The following is a 6,945-nucleotide window of genomic DNA, read 5'->3' as shown; positions in this document are numbered from 1 at the left end:
AAGGGAAGCAGTCTGACTATTAATAATTGGGACTGGGACCCTTTTAGATATAACCTGAACCTGTACTTTAGCCAGGCGTGCTGAGCACAGGATGGCGGGTAAGAGTTTAGCTTCTTTTGCACCTAAACTTGCAACAACAAAAATCTTGGCATCACAAATAGTAGCACTCAGCTCATGTTCCATGCAGCCAGAATTGGACCGGTGGTCAGTGCACACCTGTAACCGGACACCCACCCAGTGCAGTTAGCCTAAAAAGTAGGAGGAATGATATGGTGTTGTATGCATCTAGGGAGAGAGCTGGGAGCAGAAGGGGGGTCACACGCCCAAGGTAGGGAAACAGCAGCATAAGAACATAGGACTGGCCATACTGAGTCGCACCAAAAGTCGATCTAGCCCAATATCTTCCGACTGTGGCCACTGCCAGGTACCACAGAGGGAATGAACAGAACAGGTAATCACCAAGTGATCCATCCCCTGTCGCCCATTCCCAGCTTCAGGCAAACAGAGGCTATGGAGCAAAAGTACTCGTGATAAAATCTAAGCTTGTACTTACCCTCCAACACACATCAGTTTGTATTGATATACCAACGGGCTAACCATAGAAGTATATGAGTGGACTTCTAAAAAACTATTCACAGTGCTTTAAACATGTTCAAGGAGAACAAATATACAGCACATTCACAGCCAGGCTCACAGTCTCAGAATAGAGCCTTTTAATTAATAGCCTTCCAATTAATTCAATCACTAGTAAATTTGAGCGTAATCTCCCCTGGAACCAAACTGTTATTTTTAGTACAGAGAACTTCTACCCTTTAATTTTGATCAGTTTGAATCCCTTCACTGTAAGTAAATCCATCCCAAGCTATTGAAATTGTCATTTTTTCTAGAAAGAAGCAGCTAAAATTCTGAATGAGAGAGAATCAAACTGGCCTAAGAAAATCCCACAACAGTAAAATGAACACAACTCTTAGCTGTACTTTTTGGACACTGCTATTGACATTTTAAGATGCTACTGTGTGCTTTGCAAACTGTGGTATGCCCCCATGTGGTCACATAAATAACATGATTAACTACTTACTCCAATCAAAGGAGCTAACTGTAATGAAATAAGACGACAGTATCATAGTACCATTTAGTGAAAATGTTTGAAAATGTCTCCAAACATCTAGAGTAATTGGGGAATCCTGACAAGCAGGTGAACTTGGTTATTGCATGATTAGATTGCTGTTTGTTTGTAACAATGACATCTGTCCCCCTATTCTCTTCCCAGGCCCACTGCCAGGATCACTGCCTCTGAGGACAATGTATATATTTTTGAAAACAGTAAACTGAGTGACCAGTAGCAGTAACACTTTTTAAAAGCAGCTGGTTTTCAGTAGGATTCCAGTTCCTTTTAGCTCTTTGCTGTTGCTTCTCCTGCACAAAGCTGTTTCTTTCCTAGTCTGTTTTCACATGAAAACCATGGCACACACCACACCCAGAACATCCTTAATTCTTATTGAAATACATTTGTCCCAACTCACTAGATTATGGCAATTCCAGTAGTACTCTGGCACTTCTACTCATTCAACTAGTTTTAGGGCAAATTAGTCAGTGATGGAGCCAGTAGGGCTGGTTTGGGAGCAACATAAAGGGTAACATTCAGTACCAGATTCAGATGTAGAAAAAAGGTCAAGTCATTGCTGCCAAAGTTCATTTAACTCACATTGTTTGATAAATACAGCGCACCTGGATTTCATATAGCATTCGGCACAAGCCATATGTCCCTATGCTTTACAGAATTAAACTTCACACTGCATAGTACACAGTGGAGAATTTTTTTTAACCTTCTCTTTTAGAGCAATGCCATCATATTATCTTCAAAAACAATCAATACCAAAAACCCTACCCCAAAAGGAAGAAGTGTCAGAATCCATGGAGTTCACTAGGGACCTTGCTATTGGTTTTATATGGAAGGCAGCTTGATACTACAGTGACGGGCAGCAGTATAAAATCCGTAGATAGATTTTATATTAAAAATCAGAAAAACACCTTTCCCCAAAATCAGAACCAAGCGGCTTTGAAGGGGCGCTAAATTGTTAAACACCACGAGAAAACAGATGAGACTATTTTCTTGTATTGCCATTGCGTCCAAGAGAACCACAGAAAACACAAGGAGAGGAAGTCTGAGACAGCTCAGCATAATTACCAGACTTATTGAATCATAGGGGATTGCTACTTCAAAGTATTACTCAGTGACCTGAGACTGACTACATCCTCTTTTTGTTCTAAATGAAACTGTTGTGGCCCTGTAGTGACCAAAAAAGTTCTTATCTGCTACCTTACAATAAGGGGGACCATAATGGATGTTGTTCCTGGGATGCTAAGAATGCACTGAAAAAACTATTTCCTACATCTTAGATAAATAGGAGCCTGATAGCAAAGAATAAACCAGTCTGTATTTCTAAAAGCAGATGTTTGTCCTCTTTTCCCCACCACCTCTTTTACTTTTTACAGTGCTTTAAACATGCATCTCCTTTTAAAACTGCATCTTGCAAGATTATTCCAAAGAGCAACACAGTAATGAAAAACAAATGGACCCTAACTCCCTCAATTGGTTAAAGCAGTTGCTCACACTACAGTAACTGTGGTTCCTCAAGAGGTTGTAGTTAGTATGGATCTCATTGTAGGTGGGCATGTGCCTCATGTAAGTGAGATTTTTTTTTTTTAAAATAACCTTGGTTGTTGGAGCCACACATGCAGCCTGTGCCTCTTTGTGCACCATGTGAGGGCCAAGGGCATAGAGGGTGGAGCTGCAGTGGCCCTCCCTTAGTTCCTTTGCAATTAGAAATCCAAGGTAGGTAAAGACTCCAAAAAATAGGAATGGAGAGTAGGTCATGGGACTCGCACTGACTACATCATCTCAAAGAACCACCCTACAGTAACTGGAGTTAACTATTCTTTCTTCAGGACTGTGTCAGTGTGGATCCCATTGTAGGTGACTGGCAGATCTCATTCCCACCAGCCTGAGGAGATGCTGAGTTTCATTTGCAATAGTCCAAATGTGAGTGCAGTACTGCTCCCCCAAACCTAGTATCTGGCCTTGTAGCTAAGTCCAAAGCATAGCACTTGGCAAAGGACAGTGGATTAGTCCACCACATCACATTGCAGATCTCTGATATTGGCAGCTATTGAAGTAGGCAGAAGAAGTTGCTTGCACTGTGGTGGGGTGAGCCTTGATGTTTGGTGGGAAGGTACAAAGATGCACTGCGTGATCCATTTTGAGATTGTGTGGGGCGACATCAGGGCATTAAAGGCCAAACTATAGCCAAAGAGATGGAATAGTAGTTTGAATGGTTTCGTTCTGTTAACGTAATAAAGCAAAGTCCTGGCTACATCGAGTGTAATTTCTTTTCTCCTAGAGCAGTGGTGGGCAACCTGCGGCCCGTCAGGGTAATCTGCTGGTGGGCCACCAGACCGTTCATTTACATGGCTGCCCACAGCTCCCAGTGGCTACTGTTTCCCATTTCCAGCCAATGGCACTCTCTCCCCACCCCCCATGGGAGTGTGCCCCTATTTGGGGACTACTGGTTTAGGGCCTTTGAAAAAGGGGTCCCTTTCTGCATGTTTGCAGGAGATTACTATTTTCATTGAAAAGTTATGGAGAGCCTGGGATTAGCCCATGTAGCTCTTTCCTGCAGAGGTGGATAGTACAGGGCCTTGCAAGTTTTGCACTTGCCCTTGAAGAGTCCTTTATCAGCAAAATCAGTCCAGTTGGCAGGAGTCAGTTTACTTCCGTTGTGGTGTCTGAGCTGCTGCGTACAAGATAAAAGTGTCCTGCTGGGTGTTCAACAACCACATCATCAGAACACACACTAGTCTTTTAATTTACAAATAGGGTTGCCAACTGTCTCATCGCACAAACACCCACACCTTGCCCCAAGCCCCTTCTCTGCCCCTTTCCTGAAGCCCTGCCCCTGCTCACTCCATCCCCCCTCCCTCCGTCACTCGCTCTCCCCCACCCTCACTCACTTTCACCAGGTGGGGCAGGAGTGCAGGCTCTGGGCTGGGGCCAAGGGGTTCAGAGTGTGGGGATGCAGGAGGGGATGGGGCTCAGGGCTGGAGCAGGCAATTGGGATGCATGAGGGGGTGCAGGCTCCTGCAAGGCAGCGCTTACTTCAGGTGGCTCCCACAAGCAGCCAGCATGTCCGGCTCCTAGGCAGCTCTGCACGCTGCCCCTGCCACTTCCATTAGCCGGGGTTCCCAGCCAATGAGAGTTGTGGAGTCCGCACTTGGGGTGGGGGTAGCGTACAGAGACTCCCTGGCCACCTCTGCACCTAGGAGTCAGAGGGATGTGCCCTTCGCTTCCGGGAGTCGTGCAGAGCCAGGGAGCCTGTCTTAGGCCTACTGTGCTGTCCACCAGACTTTTAGCAGCCTATTAAAATCTCCCGGCTGGCTTTCATTAGCTGCCAGGAGATTGAGGCCAATTCTGGGAACCAACCCTATTTACAAAGCGGTGGTAATCTTAACTGTCCTCTACAGCTGCAAGATTTGGGTGACCTACAGAAAATACCTGACAAACCTGGAACACCAGCACTTTCTCTGGAAGATCGTCAACATAAAGTGGGAGGATCACCATACTGTCGTCAGAAGGCCAACACCGTCACTGTTGGGACCCTGATTATCCTGCACCGGCTGAGGTGGAGCAGGCATTGTGTGTGCATGCCTGATGCACACCTACCACAACACTTGCTGTACAACCAACTCACTAAAGGAGAAAGGAAAGAAACACTTCTAAGACACCCTCAAGACAAACATCAAGAGATGTGGCATCGATACTACACACTGGGAGACAGTAGCCCAGGACAGGGCTAACTGGTGAAGACTTGTCAGAGAAGAAACTACCACTTTTGAGGAAAATTGCTTTGCTCTGCTTGCAGAAACTTGCCAGAAAAGAAAGGATAGATGACTCTCATGCAGCAACTCAGAAGCCCAACCCTGCCTTCTAACATCACCTGCAACATGTGGCAACGAATTTGCAGCTCAAGGATTGGACTCCTCTGTAACCAAAGGACCTATAAAAAATAAAACCTGTGAAAGATATCATCCTCGACCCTGAGATATCGCCACCACCGACGACAAGATAAAAATGTAGGTTTGGAGAAGGTAATTTCAGATGGTGTGAGGTTTCTGTTTTTAAGGGGGGTGGGAGGAGAATATCAAAATCCTACAAGTGAGCAGGACCTTTGAATAGTGCCCTACAGCAACACCCTACATCACATGCTACTTCTGAACTACACACTGGGAGGTCAAACACCATTTTGCTGCAGGCCTACCACTTGGTTTGGAGGGAGAGCCCTTGACATTTGGGGGGTGGGGGTTAAAGTCTCCCCAGTTGAGATATGCTATTAACATTGAGTTAGAATAGATCATTTTAAACCATTCTTTAGAGACTCCAAGGTGAGACCCTCAAAAATTCAAGGCAAAAGCACCCTGTCTCCTTGAAACATTAGGCTGCTAAACAAATGTGATGGGGCGTTCTCCCCACACTAGCCTAGGTGTTAATGAGGCAAAATATGGAACAGTTAATCAGATAGACAACTTAATTCCCCTCAGCTGTGGCCTAAGTAACCCCTGACTGATGGAGCCCAGCTGAGAAGGAACAGGCACAGCTAGGATAAAGCCAGAAGCAGAGGGCTGCAGCCCCTCTCTGGACATTAGAGAGGGAAGGAAGGAAATTAATTAATTAAGAAGGAAAGGGTATAGGAAAAGGCTCAGGGGAATAGCAGTAAGGTTTAAGATGGTGCAGACCTTGGCCACTGATTAGAGGATCCCCGAGCTGGAACTTGGAGTAGAGGGCAGGCCTGGGTTCCCCTACCAGCATTGGGGAAGTGTTCACTGCCGAGCCAGAGCATGAGGAGGTTGCCTGACTTAGTTTACATGGAGAAACTTTGATACCCTGGAAAGGAGAAAAGCACACAGTGACTTGGCCAAAGGGCCAAGTCATGAAGCAGGAGCACCCCAAACTGCAGAGAGAAAGAAACTGTAAGTGTGCAAACGAGTGACAGAAGGGGGCTTTGGACCTGAAAAATGCTATTTGCCAGAAGAGGCACCCTGTTACAAAAGTATGTACTCTGTTACAGACAGAAAAAAGGGCTTTTTTGGTGGTTGCCAGAGATTAAGTGGCATAAAAGTGAATATCCTCCCAGTCTAAAAGGCCTCTCAAGACACAGGTGGAATATTTATTTTTAAGACAAATGAGAAATGCAACACTACTATTGACACTGGCTGTATAATGATCCTGTAAACCAAGCTTTTCTTACAATAACCTTACCAAATAGCTCTAAAGCAATATAGTTTAGCTTGAACTCTAAAGGCAAAGTGATCAAAGGCTGCAAAAGCTTAGTTAAGAGAAAAAATTCAGCTGTACTATCCACTTCGGATAGTAACTTCATAAAAGGATTATGCAACTTTAATACAAAATTACTTCTTTATGGAGTTGCCAGGAAGAGTGTAGGTGGATGATATTCCTTCAGGGAAAAGAGGATCCCTCATCTCTGCCTTTGCATGATAAATGGATTGGTGTTTGGCTCTACAAGAATGTTCACAATTTGCATCTGCAAACTAGTGAACATGAAGCAGATGATTCCATCTTATCTACAGACAACAAAAAAATCTTGTGTCCCAATCCTGCAGTGAGATTTGCTCAAATAAGCCTACACAGAGCCCCATACACTTAATTAAGGCTCTGAGGGCAAAGGAGTCTGCCCACAGCTCTCACTGGGGGACTGAGACCTTAGACTTTCTGAAAAATATTTAAATGTGAAATATGCTGGTTAGTGCTTACAAACACATTTCAGTTTAGTCAGTGACCAACTTCTCCCTTCAGTGTTTCTACACCACTCAGCAGGAGGATTCATTTGTCTTATGCATGGTAAGACTAGATTTCCCCAGTGAAGTCTGTAC

This window comes from Lepidochelys kempii, chromosome 9, assembly GCF_965140285.1.
Source record: "Lepidochelys kempii isolate rLepKem1 chromosome 9, rLepKem1.hap1, whole genome shotgun sequence".
NCBI classification, from domain to species: domain Eukaryota; kingdom Metazoa; phylum Chordata; order Testudines; family Cheloniidae; genus Lepidochelys; species Lepidochelys kempii.
The sequence above is the reverse complement of the archived record's forward strand: the minus strand, read 5'-3'. Positions refer to the sequence as shown.